Source organism: Budorcas taxicolor, chromosome 5, assembly GCF_023091745.1.
Source record: "Budorcas taxicolor isolate Tak-1 chromosome 5, Takin1.1, whole genome shotgun sequence".
Lineage (NCBI taxonomy): Eukaryota > Metazoa > Chordata > Mammalia > Artiodactyla > Bovidae > Budorcas > Budorcas taxicolor.
The window spans coordinates 20357371-20374900 of NC_068914.1; the positions used below are offsets into that span (position 1 = coordinate 20357371).

The following is a 17530-nucleotide window of genomic DNA, read 5'->3' on the forward strand; positions in this document are numbered from 1 at the left end:
ACAGCCACATTCCTTCATTTATGTACTGTCTTCAGGTGCTTTCACAGCAGCACTGAATAGCTACAGTAGACCACTTGGCCTGAAAAGTCTACAATATTTACCATCTGGCCCTTGACAGAGTTTGCCAGCCCCCAAGTACGTGGAGAAGAAAACTAATTGGCTAAAAATAATAGCATTTGAAATATGCATGTGGCTATTTTCTAGTCAAAAACAAAAATAAGTGCTTGCTTTGGCAGCACATATACTAAAATTGGGATAATACAGAGATTATCATGGCCCCTGCAAAAGGACAACACGCAAATTCTTGAAACATTCCAAATTTTTATTAACTATGGCTGATTCATGTTGATGTATGGCCCAAACCATCACAATATTGTAATTATCCTCCAATTAAAAATAAAATTTTTAAAAAATGAAAAAAACCCACAAAATCTATCAAGCGCTCCCCCTCTCACATGATTTGGGGAAGAACTAACAGCACTGGCTCAAACTGATCTGAGGAGCAAAGTAGATAACCCAGACGAACAAGATGTAGATAACCCAGATGAACAAGATGCAGATAACCAAGAAAACTCCACTGAACTACAGGCAATTGCAAAAATTTTCCCCACAGCAATTGTAAGGGAAGAAGTCTCTCCTACACCCAGTGTAGGCCCCTGAGACACAAAGCAAAAAAATGAGAATGGCATTTAAGCAAATTTGTCCTTAATAATCAGGTTTTTCCCCCAAAGATAGCCGACACCATCTGAAAGACCCTAAAATTCACAGGCAGTTTTCAGTGTTTTTCTCAGATAACTGCTCAGAATTGACAAGTAAACGCAGTCTTCTGATAGTAGTCATTCTCTTGTTGAATAAGTGAATGAATAAAGGAATGATGCTTTCAGCCGATTTGTTGTCTAAATCTAGCCATATTTTTTGAGATCTTTCTTCTTCCAGTTTTATTGATATATAATTGACATATAGCACTGTATAAATTTAAGGTGTACAGCATAATGATTTGATTTACATACATCATAAAATGATCACAATAAGTTTAGTAACAATCCATCATGTCATGCAGGTAGAAAATTTTTTAATAAATATTTTTTCCTTTTGATAGAACTCTTAGAATTTGCTCTTGCATAAAGCAGTGTTGTTAATTCCATTGCTTTTCTTTTTTTGTCCTGCCATGTGGCATGCAGGATCTTAATTCCAGGACCAGGAATTGAACCCATGCCCCTGCAGTGGGAATGCTGAGCTTTAACCACTGGACTGCCAGGGAGGTCCCTACATTGTTTTCTAATGCCTATTCAGGTCCAAATGTGTGTTGTCATTTGTCTAGCAGTTAAAACATTCAATACCCCGAGATATTTCTTACTCTTTTCCCTGAACCATTATTTAAATGGTGTACTTTAATTTTTACAGACTTTTGCCAGGTCTCTACCTAGATTGTTCTCTTTTATTAATTTTAATTCTTATATTTGGATTTGGTTGGTTTACAATGACGTGTTAGTTTCAGTTATACAGCAAAGTGGTTCAGTTATACATGTATCCATTCTTTTTCAGACTCTTTCTCCATATAGGTTATTACAATATTGAGTGAGTTCCCTGTGCTATACAGTTGGTGCTTTTTATTTTTAAGCTTAAAAAATTTTTTTTAATTTATCTTTGGCTGCATTGGGTCTTTGTTGTTGTACTCAGATCTTCTCTGGTTGTGTTACACGTGCTTCTCATTGTGGTAGCTTCTCTTCTTCCAGAGCGTGGGCTCTTGGGCACAGTGACTTCAGTAGTTGTGGCACTTGGGCTCAGTATTTGCATCTCACAGGCTCTAGAGTGCCGGCTTCAGTAGTTGTGGCTCATGGGCTTAGTTGCCCCGAGGCATGTAGTATCTTCCCGGACCAGGGATTGAACCCCTTCCCCCTGATTGGCAGGCAAACTCTTAACAACTGGACCACCAGGGAAGTCCTTATTTATTTATTTATTTATTTATGACCATGCCACCCAGCTCGTAGGATTTAAGCTCCCCAACCAGGGATCAAACTCCAGCACTAGGTAGTGAGAGCACAAAATCCTAACCACTGGAACACCAGGGAATTCCCTGGTTATTTTGTATATCAGTTCAGTTTAGTCGCTCAGTCGTGTCTGACTCTTTGCGACCCCATGAATCGCAGCACGCCAGGCCTCCCTGTCCATCACCAATTCCTGGAGTTCACTCAGACTCACGTCCATTGAGTCAGCGATGTCATCCAGCCATCTCATCCTCTGCCGTCCCCTTCTCCTCCTGCCCCCAATCCGTCCCAGCATCAGAGTCTTTTCCAATGAGTCAGCTCTTCGCATGAGGTGGCCAAAGTACTGGAGTGTATATGTCAATCTCGAGCTCCAAATTTATCCCTCCCCCCAACATCTTTCCCTTTGGTAACTCTAAATTTGTTTTCCAAGTCTGTGAGTCTGTTTTTGTTTTGTAAATAAGTTCGTTTGTATCATCTTTTTAGATTCCACATGTGAGTGACAATCATATATTTGTCTTTGTCTGACTTACTTCACTTAGCATGACAATCTCTAGGTCCATCCATGTTGTTGCAGATGGCATTATTTCATTCTTTATGGCTGAAAAATATCCCATTATATATATATATATATATATATATTTTATATATATATATGTAAAGCTGCTGCTGCTAAGCCGCTTCAGTCGTGTCCGACTCTGTGCGACCCCATAGACAGCAGCCCGCCAGGCTCCCCCTTCCCTGGGATTCTCCAGGCAAGAATACTGGAGTGGGTTGCCATTTCCTTCTCCAATGCATGAAAGTGAAAAGTGAAAGTGAAGTCGCTCAGTCGTGCCCGACTCTTAGCAACCTCATGGACTGTAGCCTACCAGGCTCCTCTGTCCATGGGACTTTCCAGGCAAGAGTACTGGAGTGGGGTGCCATTGCCTTCTCCGATATGTAAAGCTAGTGACATTGAAAAGAAAATGGCAAGCAAAGACTTTTGTACCAAAAAAAATCTCACTTTCTTTTTTCAGGCAGAGTTTTACTAGGGCTCCTGCTACAGCATAGGGGAGTAAGACCAAAGAAGCTTCCCTTGCTTGCTCTCTCCCTGATGGAGAAGAAAGTCTGTTCCTTATATGGGGTGAGGGTAGGTCTGTGACTAGGGTCCAACCGGAGGGGTGGCTTAGGAATTTGCCCACCTGTTAGGTGGCGTGTGCAGGGCCATGCACAGTACCCTGCTTTTGCTCCCAGCCATCTGCTTATGCTCCAGGCTCCTCAAAAGTGGAGGTTGGGGGTTTTTGCTGTCTTTGTATCTCTTAGGTTCAGAAATTGCCCCAACTGCCTATGCAGGCAGTTATTTTTAGTCCCATACAGTTTCTTTGTATTTTGTTGCTCCAGGAGAGATGTATTCAGGGGCAAGCATTGTGCACCTCAGCAAAGGGTCCCAGTCCCAGCCTGTCTCATTCCCCACAAAATACTCAACACCCTATACTAAAAGGGTAAGGGGCCAAAGTTCTCTTCTGAAACTTCTTCCTCCTGGACAGAGGCTGCAGACCCTAGCCTGCCCAAGAGGTGTAGAAGTCCCTTGCTGACTGTTCCAAGCACCTATAGGGACCAGGGCCACTCTACTGGAATGGGCTGAATTCCTTGAGCCATCATGAGCCTTATTTCAAACTGTTGGAACCTAAAAAACACACACTTAACCAACAGTTTCAACAAACAAGGACTGAAAAGGAAAACAACAACAATTGCCTTTAAGAGGCCTAGAAAGGGAGGGAACCAGGTTAACTTTGGGCTTTCTTAGCTGTTGACCAGACAAGGGAGGTGAAATTGCCCCTACCAAAATTATGAAGCCACTCTTCCTGGGCTTATATTTCCTTAATATTAACTTTTCACATGTCCTATCCCATTGATCCAAGTGCAGCAGAAAGTATTAGTTATCACACAAACTCTACCTTGTTCCGCCAGAAGATATTCAAGTGTCAGGTGACTGGCAAGAACCACATCAGCCAAGAAAATGAGAGGTCCCAAGTCCTGTTAAGGATTCAGATAGAAGCCAACCCAGTACCTCATTTTACTTTTCTGCTGACAGTGCCTTTTTTATTTTTAAGCATTTAAAAAAATGTTTATTATTTTCGTCTGTGCTGGGTGTTTGTTGCTGTGTGGTGGTGTTTCCCTAGTTGTGGCAAGCAGAGGCTATTCTCTAGCTTCAGTGTGTAGGCTTCTATTTGTGGTGGCTTCTCTTTTTGCGAGGCGCAGGCTCTAGGTCCAGTAGTTGTGGCGCATGGGCTTAGCTGGCCCTTAACGTGTGGGGTCTTTCTGGACCAGGGATTCAACCAGTGTCCCTTCCATTGCAAGGTAGATTCTTAACCACTCTACCACCAGGGAACACTGGTGTCTGTTTTTTGATTAGGTATCTCAGATCTTCCACTGGCTTACAGCTTCACTGTTCCTCTCCAGTGACCTGTGGTGTTTCTGGAAGTAAAAGCTTTAGTCTGGACAAATGTACCCAACTACATATCCCTTGCAGTTTGACAGCAGTGGGGATGGAAATTACTTAATAGCTGTCCTTCCATTTTGGCAATTCTTGGTCCTGGGGGGACCCCTCTTTCCAGGTTTTAAGAAAGATTTGGTTTCTTTGTGAAGGAACTGCTCCATTCCTGTAGTTTTCAGTGGAAGCTGGCAGTGTCTTGTGGAGATAATCATGGATCACCTTCTGAACTTGTCCTAGATTAATAATAAATGTCACAGCCTGGTTCACTTCCTCATCAGTGAATGTCAGTAGTAAGAAAAGGCCTCCCACAGGTCATTTCAATGTCCTATGTCTCAGACCACTCCTGGGGCCACGCGGACCTGGAGGTCTGCAGTAGGAAGCAAGTTGTCCAGGGTTTCTGAGTTTCTTGGCAGAGCTTTGCTAAGGTTTTCTATAAAGCATGGTTCCTTTTCTCTACCCTATTTGAAGACTAGGTTGCCAAGGGGTGTGTCACTTGTGGTCTATCCCTGGGAGAGGAGCCTCTGTGTGATTTGGGCTATAAGAGAGAGCCTGTTATCACTCTAGAGGGACTTTGGAAGTCCAAACTGAGGAATTATTTCCTTTAAAAGGGACTTACAGACTTCCATAGCCTTTTCAGATCAGGTAGGGATGTTCATGTCCTGATCATGAATACATTTGGGTGAAATCTGTCAGTCTTCTGTGGGATATGTCCCTCGGGGCTGAATCAACCTGAGTAATGAAAGGGGGGTTGGATGGGTGTGTGGGTTATTGTGGGCACATAAATCATAGGCCAGCATGACTTGTTCTACTGTTCTTGTGAGCCTCTTCCCTCCGATAGTGGATGGAATCATGTAAACTCGGTGAGTTTCCATTGTTGGGCTCCAGGGATTAAAACCTTATATTCCTTTTTATACTGGCCTGTGCTTCCCTTCTCATAGCCCTGTTTTTCAGTATTTGTGTTCCTCTGGGGAATACTGGGGAAGGCTAGGAAGTTCAGGGGGGTGGCAATCACTAGAGGATGAGATGGTTGGATGGCATCACTGACTCGATGGACATGAGTTTGAGCAAGCTCTGGGAGTTGGTGATGGACAGGGAAGCCTGGCATGCTGCAGTCCACGGCATCGCAAAGAGCCAGACACAGCTGAGGGATTGAACTGAACTGAATCACTAGAGCCATAATTTGTTCATATGTGCTCAATCTCTCAGTCGTGTCCAACTCTTTGGGACCCCATGAACTACAGCCCACCAGGCTCCTCTGTCCATGGAATTTCCCAGGCAAGAATACTAGAGAGGGATGCCATTTCTTCCTCCAAGGTATCTTCCTGACATAGGTATCGAACCCACATCTCCTGCTTTGGCAGGAGGATTCTTTACAACTGAGCCACCTGGGAAGTCCAGATTCCTACATTCTAGCTGCCTGTTTTGCGAGTTGATCATCTTTGCTGTTCACTTTAGATCCTTCCCTCAGATGGCCTCTACAGAGGATTACTGCTACTCAGATTGGGAACTACACTGCTTCTAAAAGAGCCAGAACCAAATCTTAGGTTTTATGGGAGAATTTCTAGCAGTTAACCTTTCCCTTTCTTTACAAATGGTAGCATGAGCATATGGCAGGTAGAATCCACATTTAGAGTCAGTGAAAATATTTAATTTTGTATTCTTCCCTAATTGTAAAGCTATCATTGATGCAATTGGTTCAGTCATTTGGGCTAATATCTGGAGTGGCAGGGCCATGGCTTTTATGACTTCATCTAGACTAGCCTTGGCATATACTGCCTGTCAGGTTCCCATTTCTACAAAACTCCCATTCAACCTCAGGGCTGTCAAGAGTCTCATCTACATAAGACCCATAGGAGTAAGTTTGTTCTTGGCTCTCTATACACTGAGGCAATAAGTCTCCACTCTCAATCAGTGAAACCGAGTTACTAGGTTCAGGGTTTGGCACACCTTTAAGGTAATGTCAAGGATGTCCATTAGAAGGGCCTGGTATCTTATTAACTTTCCTCCAGTCAACCAATGATGTCCTGTGACTTCCAGCACAGATAGTACCTGATGAGGGGTTAACACATCTAAGTGCTCTCCCAGGGTGAGCTTGGAAGCCTCATTAACCAACATGGCTGTGACTGCGATGCCCACAGCAGCTTGGCATTCCCAGGGCCACTGAGTCAAGTTGTTCTGAAAAGTAAGCCACTTCTCTCTGATCCAGTCCCAGCCTTGGAGTCAGGACTGCTAGTGCTATGCTTGACCTTCTGTGACCATGTAGAGTAGAGGACTTGTCCAGATTTGGAAGCCCCAGAGCTGGTGCTCTGTTCAGCTCAATCTTTATAGTCTCCAAGCCCTGCTGGTGGTCTTATTCCATTGAAGGGATACCCTTCCCCTCCCTTTAGAGCCTCATATGGGGTTTTGCTATGAGGCCATAATTTGAAACCCAGATAGAACCCAGCCATCCCAAGAAAGCTTGGAGTTACCTCTTTCTGATTGGAGATGGTAATGCACTAATTGCTGGGTTTTGATCTATGGCTAGGGCTCATGCCCCTGGAGTCAAAACAGATTCAAAATATTGAATCTATTGCTGAGATCTGTGCCCTGGTTAAAGAGGCTTTATATCCCCTTTTTGCCTGAAAGTTTAGACCCTAACAGTATTTTGATTTGAGTCTTGTTTGGTCTCACTATTCATCAATAATTACCAACATAATTGTAGCAGAGTTCTCAAGACTCAGTTTCCTCGATTCCCTTGCTAATGCATTCTCAAAAAAGTGGGGGCTATGCTGAAAACCCTGTGTAAGCACTGTCCATGTATATTGGGTAGCCTCCAGGGTGTCAGGGCCTCTCCATTCAAAGGCAAAAAGGTATTGACAGTCTGGACGGAGGGGAATATAGAAAATGCATCTTGGAGCTCCAAAACAGAGTAATACTCAGCTTTCCCTGGCAGTTGTGTGGGAAGGGAGTATGGTTTTGGCACCAGGGGTGAACAGGGAGGACTGCCTCATTCTGGGCTCCTTAGTCTTGCACAAACTGATTCTCCCTGCTAGACTTCTGAGCAGGGAAGCCAGGGTGTTGCAAGGGGATCAGCAGAGCTTAAAGAGTTTGTGTTTTAGAAATTAGCTGAACAGTGGTTAGATTACCCTCAGGGCCTCAGACTTTAAAGGATATTGTCTCTTCCAGGGGTATTTTCCCCAGGCCTTATTTTTACTGGGGGAAAACGTTTTGCACTTCCTGGGACCAAGGGATCCCAACTGCAGGATCTACTTGTTCTTAAATTTCTTGGGGGAAGTCTTGGGGAATATTTTGATGCCCAACAGGTGGGTCATCTGTGACAACTAGCAAATGCATTCTGTGTTCTGATTCTTTACCTCCTTGGTCTTAACCCCATCCTAAGAATATACTAGCTCCTAACTTATTTAACAAATCTCTCCTGGGAGGTGGACAGGGCATTCTGGCATATACAAAAAGGAGTGTGTAATAATAACAGATCTGATTATTATTGTCAAGGAGAGACATAAATTGCTGACCTTCGTCCATCAACTCCTGTCACTACAGTCATGGTTGGAGAAGGGGTTGGCTGGCCAAGTCAGAATAGTGTCTATAAGAAATTCTGTTCGCCTACCTGCTGCATCAAGGGTGACCCGGAGCTCTGCACAAGTATTGGGGATGGATCAAGTGGGATCTGGAGCCACACAGGTGCTTGGGCCCCATCAGTTGGTGTGCAGAATCTCTCTTCTGAGAAAGTCACAAGAATTGGGGCTGACCACGGTTGCCCCTCAGTCATCACACCAGTGGGAGCTCAGGACATTCCCCCTTCTGGAGCCCCTCTTTCTGACAAAAGGCACACTGGTTCCAGCTCAGGTGGCTCCTTGGTGGTCTGTCCAGTCTTCCTGGCCCTCTAGGGACCCCTCAGGTGGTGGGTGAGTGAGAACAACCAAAAGCTGTGCTTTTTCCATTTGCCTCTTATTCTTATTGGCCTCCTCTGTTATGTCTTGATTGCTATAACCTTGAAGGCCTCCTCTACCAAGGTTTACAGTGGAGGCCCAGCCTCAGGGTTTTGTAATTTTCTCTTGACATCAGGAATAGCCTGGTTGATAAAATGCATGGCCAGTATGTCCTCCCTTCTGTGGACTCTGGGTCTGTATTGGTGTCCTTTCTGAAAGCCTTTGTTACCTAGCTCAGGAATACTGCCTGGCTTTCTTCTTTTTCCTGTGTAACCTCTCAGACCTTATAATTTACAGGCTTCACCATACACCTTTTCATTCCTTCTGATAGACAGGTAATATAATATTCATCCTTGCCTGGCCTACTCAATCTTCATAGTCCCAATGTGGGTCATGATCTATAATTGCATCCCCACCCACCTGGTAAATGTAGTGGTGTGGATTGTTGGCCAGTAGGCCTACTGTGTGTTCCCTGGACTTTCTTAGTATATGCTCTATTTCATCCTGGGGGCAACAGTGGGCCAGAATAACCATGCTGTCCTGCCAGGTGAGAGAAACTGCCAACCCCAGCCTGATAAATTTATCCCTAAACTTGTCAGGGTTCTCTGAGAACATGCCAAACCTCTCCTTACAGATTAACCCAATTAGCTTAGGATCTCTCTTTGGGATGTTCCAGGGGCCCCTTGAAGCACCCCGAAGTTAACTGGAAGTCAGAAGAATTTCTATTAGAATTTGATATTTGGGAAGTCTGTCAAAAATTTTTTTTTAAGTTTTAAAACATCCAGTCAGATAAGATCATAGGTTTTTGTGAAAAAAATGTTTATTCTTTGTTCTATGGTGGGGGAAGAAAAGTCAAAAGTAAATATAGATCAGTTAAAGGCACCGGAACTCACACAACCAGTTTTCAAAAGCAGCATCCAGGACAACTTTGTTCTCTTATGAGAGAGAAACAAACCCAATCCTGCATCAGCCTATTCTTAGTAAAATCGACTCCCTAATCAAATTTAATCCACTTTAGAGGATCCTGGCCACATACAAAATTCTTTTCTCAATGTTCACCTTCCTTAAGCCTTCTACAACTTCCTGCAGCCATACATTGTCCCTTATTCTTTCCTCCGTTTAGAAATAGCCAGCTCTAAGACAACATCATCCTTTTACCTTTCAATAAGATATATTTCCATTCCTCATACTTCCTTTCCTGAATATCATCCTACTTTTCTTAAGCAACCATTAATTTATTGTGTGTGTGTATGCGTGCACACACACACACACACACACACTCAGTCACGAAGGCCTGTCTGACTCTTTGAGACCCCTTGGACTGTAGCCTGCCAGGCTCCTCTGTCCATGGAATTCACCAGGCAAGGATATTGGAGTGGGTTGCCATTTCCTTCTCTAGGGGATCTTCCCAATCCAGGGATCAAACCTGCGTCTCCTGCTTTGGCAGGCAGATACTTTCCATTGAGCCACCTGAGAAGCCCATTCTTTACATCAGAATTCCATAAATTAGTAGAGAACATGTTAAGGTGGCAACAAATATCTTTAGTTTCTCTCTCACAAGAAAAGAAAAATAAATGAATTTAGATTTGTTTAGCAATTAATGTTCCAGTATTTTATCTTATTTGAAATGCCCTGTGTATGTCAGTTGCTCAGTCATGTCTGACTCTTTGTGACCTCATGGACTGTAGCCCACCAGGCTCCTCTGTCCATGGAATTCTCCAGGCAAGAATACTGAAGTGGGTTGCCATTGCCCTTCTCCAGAGGAATCTTCCTGACCCAGAGATCAAACCCAGGTCTCCTGCACTGCAGGCAAATGCCCTATATATCCAATTAATTCCTATCATTGAACTTAATTTGGTTTCAAATTTATCAAAATTTGGACAGACTATTTTAGATGCATGTTTCCAAAACATGTAATTATTCCTATAGCTTACCAAAACTTCGTATTCCAATTACATGTACTTAAAGTTTTATCATATCAGGTTATTCTTCCTGTTAACAAGTTTATAAGAAAAACAATATGCACTTACTGACTTCTTATAACTCTTGGTATGGTTAAAGTATTATCCTTAATCTTAATAACTCTAAAAGGTCTGTATTAATTAAAGCCACTGGTGTAAGCTAGACAAGTTAATTTCTACAGAACCAGAGATCTCATAGTTTTCCCACTTGTGTTTAAAATGGCCTTCTTTTTCCCCCTCAGTCAGGTGGGACTACAGATGAATCAGGAAGTTCCTGAGAGTGTCAATTCCTAGGTAGGCTGATAAGAAGTCCAGGGTCCCCGAGGAGAAGAAAGGGGTCTGGGGCTCTCAAGGAGAAAATGACAAATGTTCTTTTCTACATTGCTTTGTCTTAGACAATATAACAGTGTATCTTTTTTTTCCAGTTTTATTTATTTATTTTCTTTACTTTACAATATTGTATTGGTTTTGCCATACATTGACATGAATCTGCCATGGGTGTACATGTGTTCCCCATCCTGAACCCCCCTCCCACCTCCCTCCCCATCCTATCTCTCTGGGTCATCCCAGTGCACCAGCCCCAAGGACCCTGTATCATGCATCGAACCTGGACTGGTGATTGGTTTCACATGTGATAATTTACATGTTTCAATGCCATTCTCCCATATCATCCTGCCCTCACCCTCTCCCACAGAGTCCAAAGGACTGTTCTATACATCTGTGTCTCTTTTGCTGTCTCGCATACAGGGTTATCATTACCATCTTTCTAAATTCCATATATATGTGTTAGTATACTGTATTGGTGTTTTTCTTTCTGGCTTACTTCACGCTGTATAATAGGCTCCAGTTTCATCCACCTCATTAGAACTGATTCAAATGTATTCTTTTTAATGGCTGAGTAATACTCCATTGTGTATATGTACCACAGCTTTCTTATCCATTCATCTGCTGATGGACATCTAGGTTGCTTCCATGTCCTGGCTATTATAAACAGTGCTGCGATGAACATTGGGGTACACATGTGTCTTTCAATTCTGGTTTCCTCGGTGTGTATGCCCAGCAGTGGGATTGCTGGGTTGTATGGCAGTTCTATTTCCAGTTTTTTAAGGAATCTCCACACTGTTCTCCATGGTGGCTGTACTAGTTTGCATTCCCACCAACAGTGTAAGAGGGTTCCCTTTTCTCTACACCCTCTCCAGCATTTATTGCTTGTAGACTTTTGGATCGCAGCCATTCTGACTGGCATGAGATGGTACCTCATTGTGGGTTTGATTTGCATTTCTCTGATAATGAGTGATGTTGAGCATCTTTTCATGTGTTTGTTAGCCATCTGTATGTCTTCTTTGGAGAAATATCTGTTTAGTTCTTTGGCTCACTTTTTGATTGGGTTGTTTATTTTTCTGGAATTGAGCTACAAGTGTTGCTTGTATATTTTTGAGATTAATTCTTTGTCAGTTGCTTTGTTTGCTGTTATTTTCTCCCATTCTGAAGGCTGTCTTTTCATCTTGCTTGTAGTTTCCTTTGTTGTGTAGAAGCTTTCAATTTTAATTAGATCCCATTTGTTTATTTTTGCTTTTATTTCCAGTATTCTGGGAGGTGGGTCATAGAGGATCCTGCTGTGGTTTATGTCAGAGAGTGTGTTGCTTATGTTTTCATCTAGGAGTTTTATAGTTTCTGGTCTTACATTTAGATCTTTAACCCATTTTGAGTTTATTTTTGTGTATGGTGTTAGAGAGTGTTCTAGTTTCATTCTTTTACAGGTGGTTGGCCAGTTCTCCCAACACCACTTGTTAAAGAGATTGTCTTTTCTCCGTTGTATATTCTTGCCTCCTTTGTCAAAGATAAGATGTCCACAGGTGCACGGATTTATCTCTGGGCTTTCTATTTTGTTCCATTGATCTGTATTTCTGTCTTTGTGCCAGTACCATACTGTCTTAATGTCTGTGGCTTTGTAGTAGAGCCTGAGGTCAGGCAGGTTGATTCCTCCAGTTCCATTCTTCTTTCTCAGGATTGCTTTGGCTATTCAAGGTATTTTTTATTTCCATACAAATTGTGAAATTATTTGTTCTAGTTCTCTGAAAAATACTGTCAGTAGCTTGATAGGGATTGCATTAAATCTATAGATTGCTTTGGGTAGTATACTCATTTTCACTATATTGATTCTTCCCACTATTATTGTGTTATTGTTAATTTCCCCTTTCATACTTGCTAGCATTTCTCTTACATATTGTGGTGCTCCTATGTTGGGTGCATATATATTTATAACTGTTATATCTTCTTCTTGGATTGATCCTTTGATCATTATGTAGTGTCCATTTTTGTCTCTTTTCACAGCCTTTGTTTTAGAGTCTATTTTATCGGATATGAGTATTGCTACTCCTGCTTTCTTTTGGTCTCTATTTGCATGGAATATCTTTCTCCAGCCCTTCACTTTCAGTCTATGTGTCCCTTGTTTTGAGTTGGGTCTCTTGTAGACAACATATATATGGGTCTTGTTTTTGTATCCATTCAGCCAGTCTTTGTCTTTTGGTTGGGGCATTCAACTCATTTACATTTAAGGTAATTATTGATAAGTATGATCCTGTTGCCATTTACTTTATTGTTTTGGGTTTGAGTTTATACACCCTTTCTGTGTTTCCTGTCTAGGGAAGATCCTTTAGCATTTGTTGGAGAGCTGGTTTGGTGGTGCTGAATTCTCTCAGCTTTTGCTTGTCTGTAAAGCTTTTGATTTCTCCTTCATATTTGAATGATATCCTTGCTGGGTACAGTAATCTAGGCTGTAAGTTATTTTCTTTCATCACTTTAAGTATGTCCTGCCATTCCCTTCTGGCCTGAAGAGTTTCTATTGAAAGATCAGCTGTTATCCTTATGGGAATCCCCTTGTGTGTTATTTGTTGTTTTCCCTTGCTGCTTTTAATATTCGTTCTTTGTGTTTGATCTTTGTTAATTTGATTAATATGTGTCTTGGGGTGTTTCACCTTGGGTTTATCCTGTTTGGGACTCTCTGGGTTTCTTGGACTTGGGTGGTTATTTCCTTCCCCATTTTAGGGAAGCTTTCAACTATTATCTCTTCAAGTATTTTCTCATGGTCTTTCTTTTTGTCTTCTTCTTCTGGGACTCCTATGATTCAAATGTTGGGGTGTTTAACATTGTCCCAGAGGTCTCTGAGGTTGTCCTCATTTCTTTTAATTCGTTTTTCTTTTTTCCTCTCTGTTTCATTTATTTCTACCATTCTATCTTCTAATTCACTTATCCTATCTTCTGCCTCTGTTATTCTGTTTGTTCCCTCCAGAGTGTTTTTTATCTCATTTATTGCATTACTCATTATATATTGACTCTTTTTTATTTCTTCTAGGTCCTTGTTAAACATTTCTTGCATCTTCTCGATCCTTGTCTCCAGGCTATTTATCTGTGACTCCAATTTGTTTTCAAGATTGTGGATCATCTTCACTATCATTATTCAGAATTCTTTATCAGGTAGATTCCCTATCTCTTCCTCTTTTGTTTGGTTTGGTGGGCATTTATCCTGTTCCTTTACCTGCTAGGTATTTCTCTGCCTTTTCATCTTGTTTATATTGCTGTGTTTGGAGTGGCCATTTTGTATTCTGGCAGTTTGTGTTTCCTCTTTATTGTGGAGGTTCCTCGCTATGGGTGGGGTTGGACGGGTGGCTTGTCAAGGTTTCCTGGTTAGGGAAGCTTGTGTTGGTGTTCTGGTGGGTGGAGCTGGGTTTCTTCTCTCTGGAGTGCAATGAAGTGTCCAGTAATGAGTTTTGAGATGTCAGTGGGTTTGGTGTGACTTTGGGCAGCCTGTATATTGAAGCTTAGGGGTATGTTCCTGTGTTGCTGGAGAATTTGCATGGTATGTATTGCTCTGAAAATTGTTGGCCCTTAGGTGGTGCTTGGTTTCAGTGTAGGTATGGAGGCATTTGATGAGCTCCTATCAATTAATGTTCCCTGGATTCAGGCATTCTCTGGTGTTCTCAGGATTTGGACTTAAGCCTCCTGCTTCTGGTTTTCAGTCTTATTCTTACAGTAGCCTCAAGACTTTTCCATCTATACAGCACCAATGATAAAACATCTAGGTTAAAGATGAAAAATTTCTCCACAGTGAGGGACACCCAGAGAGGTACACAGAGCTACATGGAGGAGAGAAGAGGGAGGAGGGAGATAGAGGTGACCAGGAGGAGAAGAGGGGAAATCAAAAGGGGAGAAAGCAAGCTAGCCAGCAATCACTTCCCTGTGTGCTCGCCACAGTCTGGATCCCTCAGAGATGTTCACAGAGTTACACAGAGAAGAGAAGAAGGAGGAAGGAGACAGAGATGGCCAGGAAGATAAAAGGGGTAAGCAAAAGGAGAAAGACAGATCCAGCCAGTAATCAGTTCCCTAAGTGTTCTCCACAGCCCTGAGCACACAAAGAGATTCACAGAATTGGGTAGAGAAGAAAAGGAGGAGAGGGGAGATAGAGGTGACCTGGTGGAGAAAAAGGAGAGTCAAATGGGGGAGAGAGCAATCAGGCCAGTGATCTCACTCCCAAGTAAAAATGGGTACTGAAGATTGGGTTCTTAAAGGTACAAAGTTGATAACAAATACCAAAAAGCAAAGATTAAAAATCTAGAGTAGAGGTTAGACTCTCAAAACTACAATATTAAAAAAAAGTCACAAAAATTATAAAATATATATATATGAAATTTGCTTTTAAAATAGGGTCTTTTTTTGCAAGGTAATAGTAGGTTATAAAAATGAAAATTGAAGGAGTAATGGGGGGCCTAAAATTTTTTTTAAAATTTAATTTAAAAGATGATAATAGTAAAAATATATCTAGGATTTTCTCTGGAGCTGTTGCAGACAGTGTGGGGTCAGTTCATTTTCAGATAGTTCCTTAGTCTAGCTTGTACTTCTCAAGGTCTATAGGCCCCTTCCTATGTAGTCGGAGCTAGCTACAAGGTTTTAATCTATTGCACCTGTCACTTCCAAAGTGGTTCCCTCTGTTTATTCTAGCTTCTTCTGTTTGCTGGTCTCTTCAGTATCTAATTTCCGCCCTGACACAGGGGGGCAGTGGTGGTCACTTTTTTTAGGTTCACTTGTTCAGTCGTGTTGTGGGGAGAGAGGAACATTGCAAACAAATACACTGTGGTGTGTGCTCACAGTGATTCAGCCACACTGGGTTTGCCCCTGCTCACGGCTTGTGTGCTTTCCCAGTCTACACTGCTCAGGCTCTAGGTTGCTCTGCTGGGAACTCTCTGATGCGGGCCCTGGGTTGCATGCACTCCCTAGGTCTAAGCCGCTCACATTCAGGTTCTCGGGTACTCCACAAAGGTGCAGACTTGGTTGGGCCTACATTTTGTGCCCATCCCAGGTTCAAGCAGCTCAGGTGACCAGGTGCTTGGCGAGCACAGTTGCCCCAAGTTGAAGGCTGTGACTTATCACCTCCCCCGTCCCAGCTGTTCAGTTCTCTGGGTATACAATGGGCGTGCCTTCTCAGGTGTGCCCTGTGTCTCTTCTGGGGAGCTGATCTCTGGCTGCGACCCTCCTGGTGGATGTCGACTGTCCAGAATCCCAAGAAGTCTTGGTTAGCAATGAAGTCTGCTTGCAGTTGGTATAGAATGCCTCTCTGGGGCCGCGATTGCCCCCTTCTGGCTCTGGCTGTCTCTGGCAGGGGATGGGCCTGTCTGCAGCCAGCTAGCTCTGCTCAGTCCTTTGTTCTGAGCGGGGCTGGCAGTGTCTTAGGTTAGGGCTTTTTGGGATAGCTATCCCACAGTTTGGGTTGCTATCTCAAGCTAGTTCCCTCAGATTGCCCTCGGGGCATTCAGGCCTGGTCCTTACCCTAAGCAATGCAGCCCGAGCCTCCCTGTCCAGTCCCTGCTTGCTAGTGGGGGATCCAGGCATCTGGGCTACTGCTCCGCTGGGAGTTGCTGTTAGGTACATAATCTGTGGGTTTAAATTATTTATTTATTTTTCCTCCTGGTTATTTTGCCCTCTGAGATTCCAAGCCTCACCACAGACCCGCCGGAGAGAGTGTTTCCTGGTGTGTGGAAACTTCTCTCTTTTTTAAGACTCCCTTCCCGGGACGGATCTCCATCCCTACCTCTTTTGTCTCTCTTTTTGTCTTTTATATTTTGTCCCACCTCCTCTTGAAGACAATGGGCTGCCTTTCTGGGTGCCTGATGTCCTCTGCCGGCATTCAGAAGTTGTTTTGTGGAATTTGCTCAGCGTTCAAATGTTCTTTCAATGAATTTGTAGAGGAGAAAGTGCTCTCCCCATCCTGTTCCTCTGCCATCTCCTGGCTACTGATTTCTAATTTCTTAGAGATATTCTGGAAAATATTTTGATGACCAGCAGGTGGATCATCACTACCGATAGATGTATTTTCTGTTTGAATTCTTTACCTACTTGGATTTCACTTATCCTGAGACTATATAACTCCTAATTTTATTTATTTATTTATTTTTAGCCAACCTCTCCCAAGGAGGGGGACAGGGCATTCTGGCATATACAGAAAGGAGTGAGTAGTGATAATGGACCTGAGTCCGCACATAAGGAGAAACATAAACCACCTTCCTTTTGGCTGTCCATCATCTCCCATCACAGTACAGTCATGGCTGGAGAGGGGGTTGGCTGGTCAAGTCAGAACAGAGCAGATAGATCAGGTGTCCAAAGAAATTCCATTTTCCTACCTGCCATGTCTAGGGTGACCTAAGACTCTGCTAGAGTCATGAGGATGGTCAAGTAGGATCTGGAGGCAGGCAGGCACTTGGGCCTACCAGACAGTGTACAGGAATCTCCTTTGAGAAATTATCAAGAAACTGAAGCTGGTCAAGGGTACCTCTCGGTCATCCCACCAGAGGGTGCTCAGGACATTTCCCCTTCCAGTGTCCCCTCCTACAGACAAAGGCACACTGGTTTCAGCCCAGGTGACTTTCTAGCTATCTGTTGGATCTTCTCACCCCTTTAGGGTCCCCTCAACACAGCAGGTGAATCAGAGCAGCCAAAAGCTGCTTTTTTTCTTCATTAGCCTCTTATCCTTATTGGCCTCCCTTGTTATACATCTAGGTCTCTTTTGACCTTGAAGGCCTCCTCTATCAAGGTTGACAGTGAGGTTTCGGGCCCAGACTCAAGGTTTTGTAATTTTCTCTGGATATCAGGAGTAGCCTGGGTGATAACATACATGACCAGTATGTC

General features: G+C 43.0%; 1 non-coding gene across 1 annotated transcript; it reads left to right on the plus strand.

Annotated features, from left to right (window-relative positions):
* The first annotated feature begins 220 nt into the window (after window positions 1-220).
* On the plus strand, window positions 221-324 carry LOC128049098 (U6 spliceosomal RNA). The gene has a single exon (XR_008199469.1). It is a non-coding gene; the product is annotated as a U6 spliceosomal RNA (small nuclear RNA).
* Window positions 325-17530: the final 17206 nt, after the last annotated feature.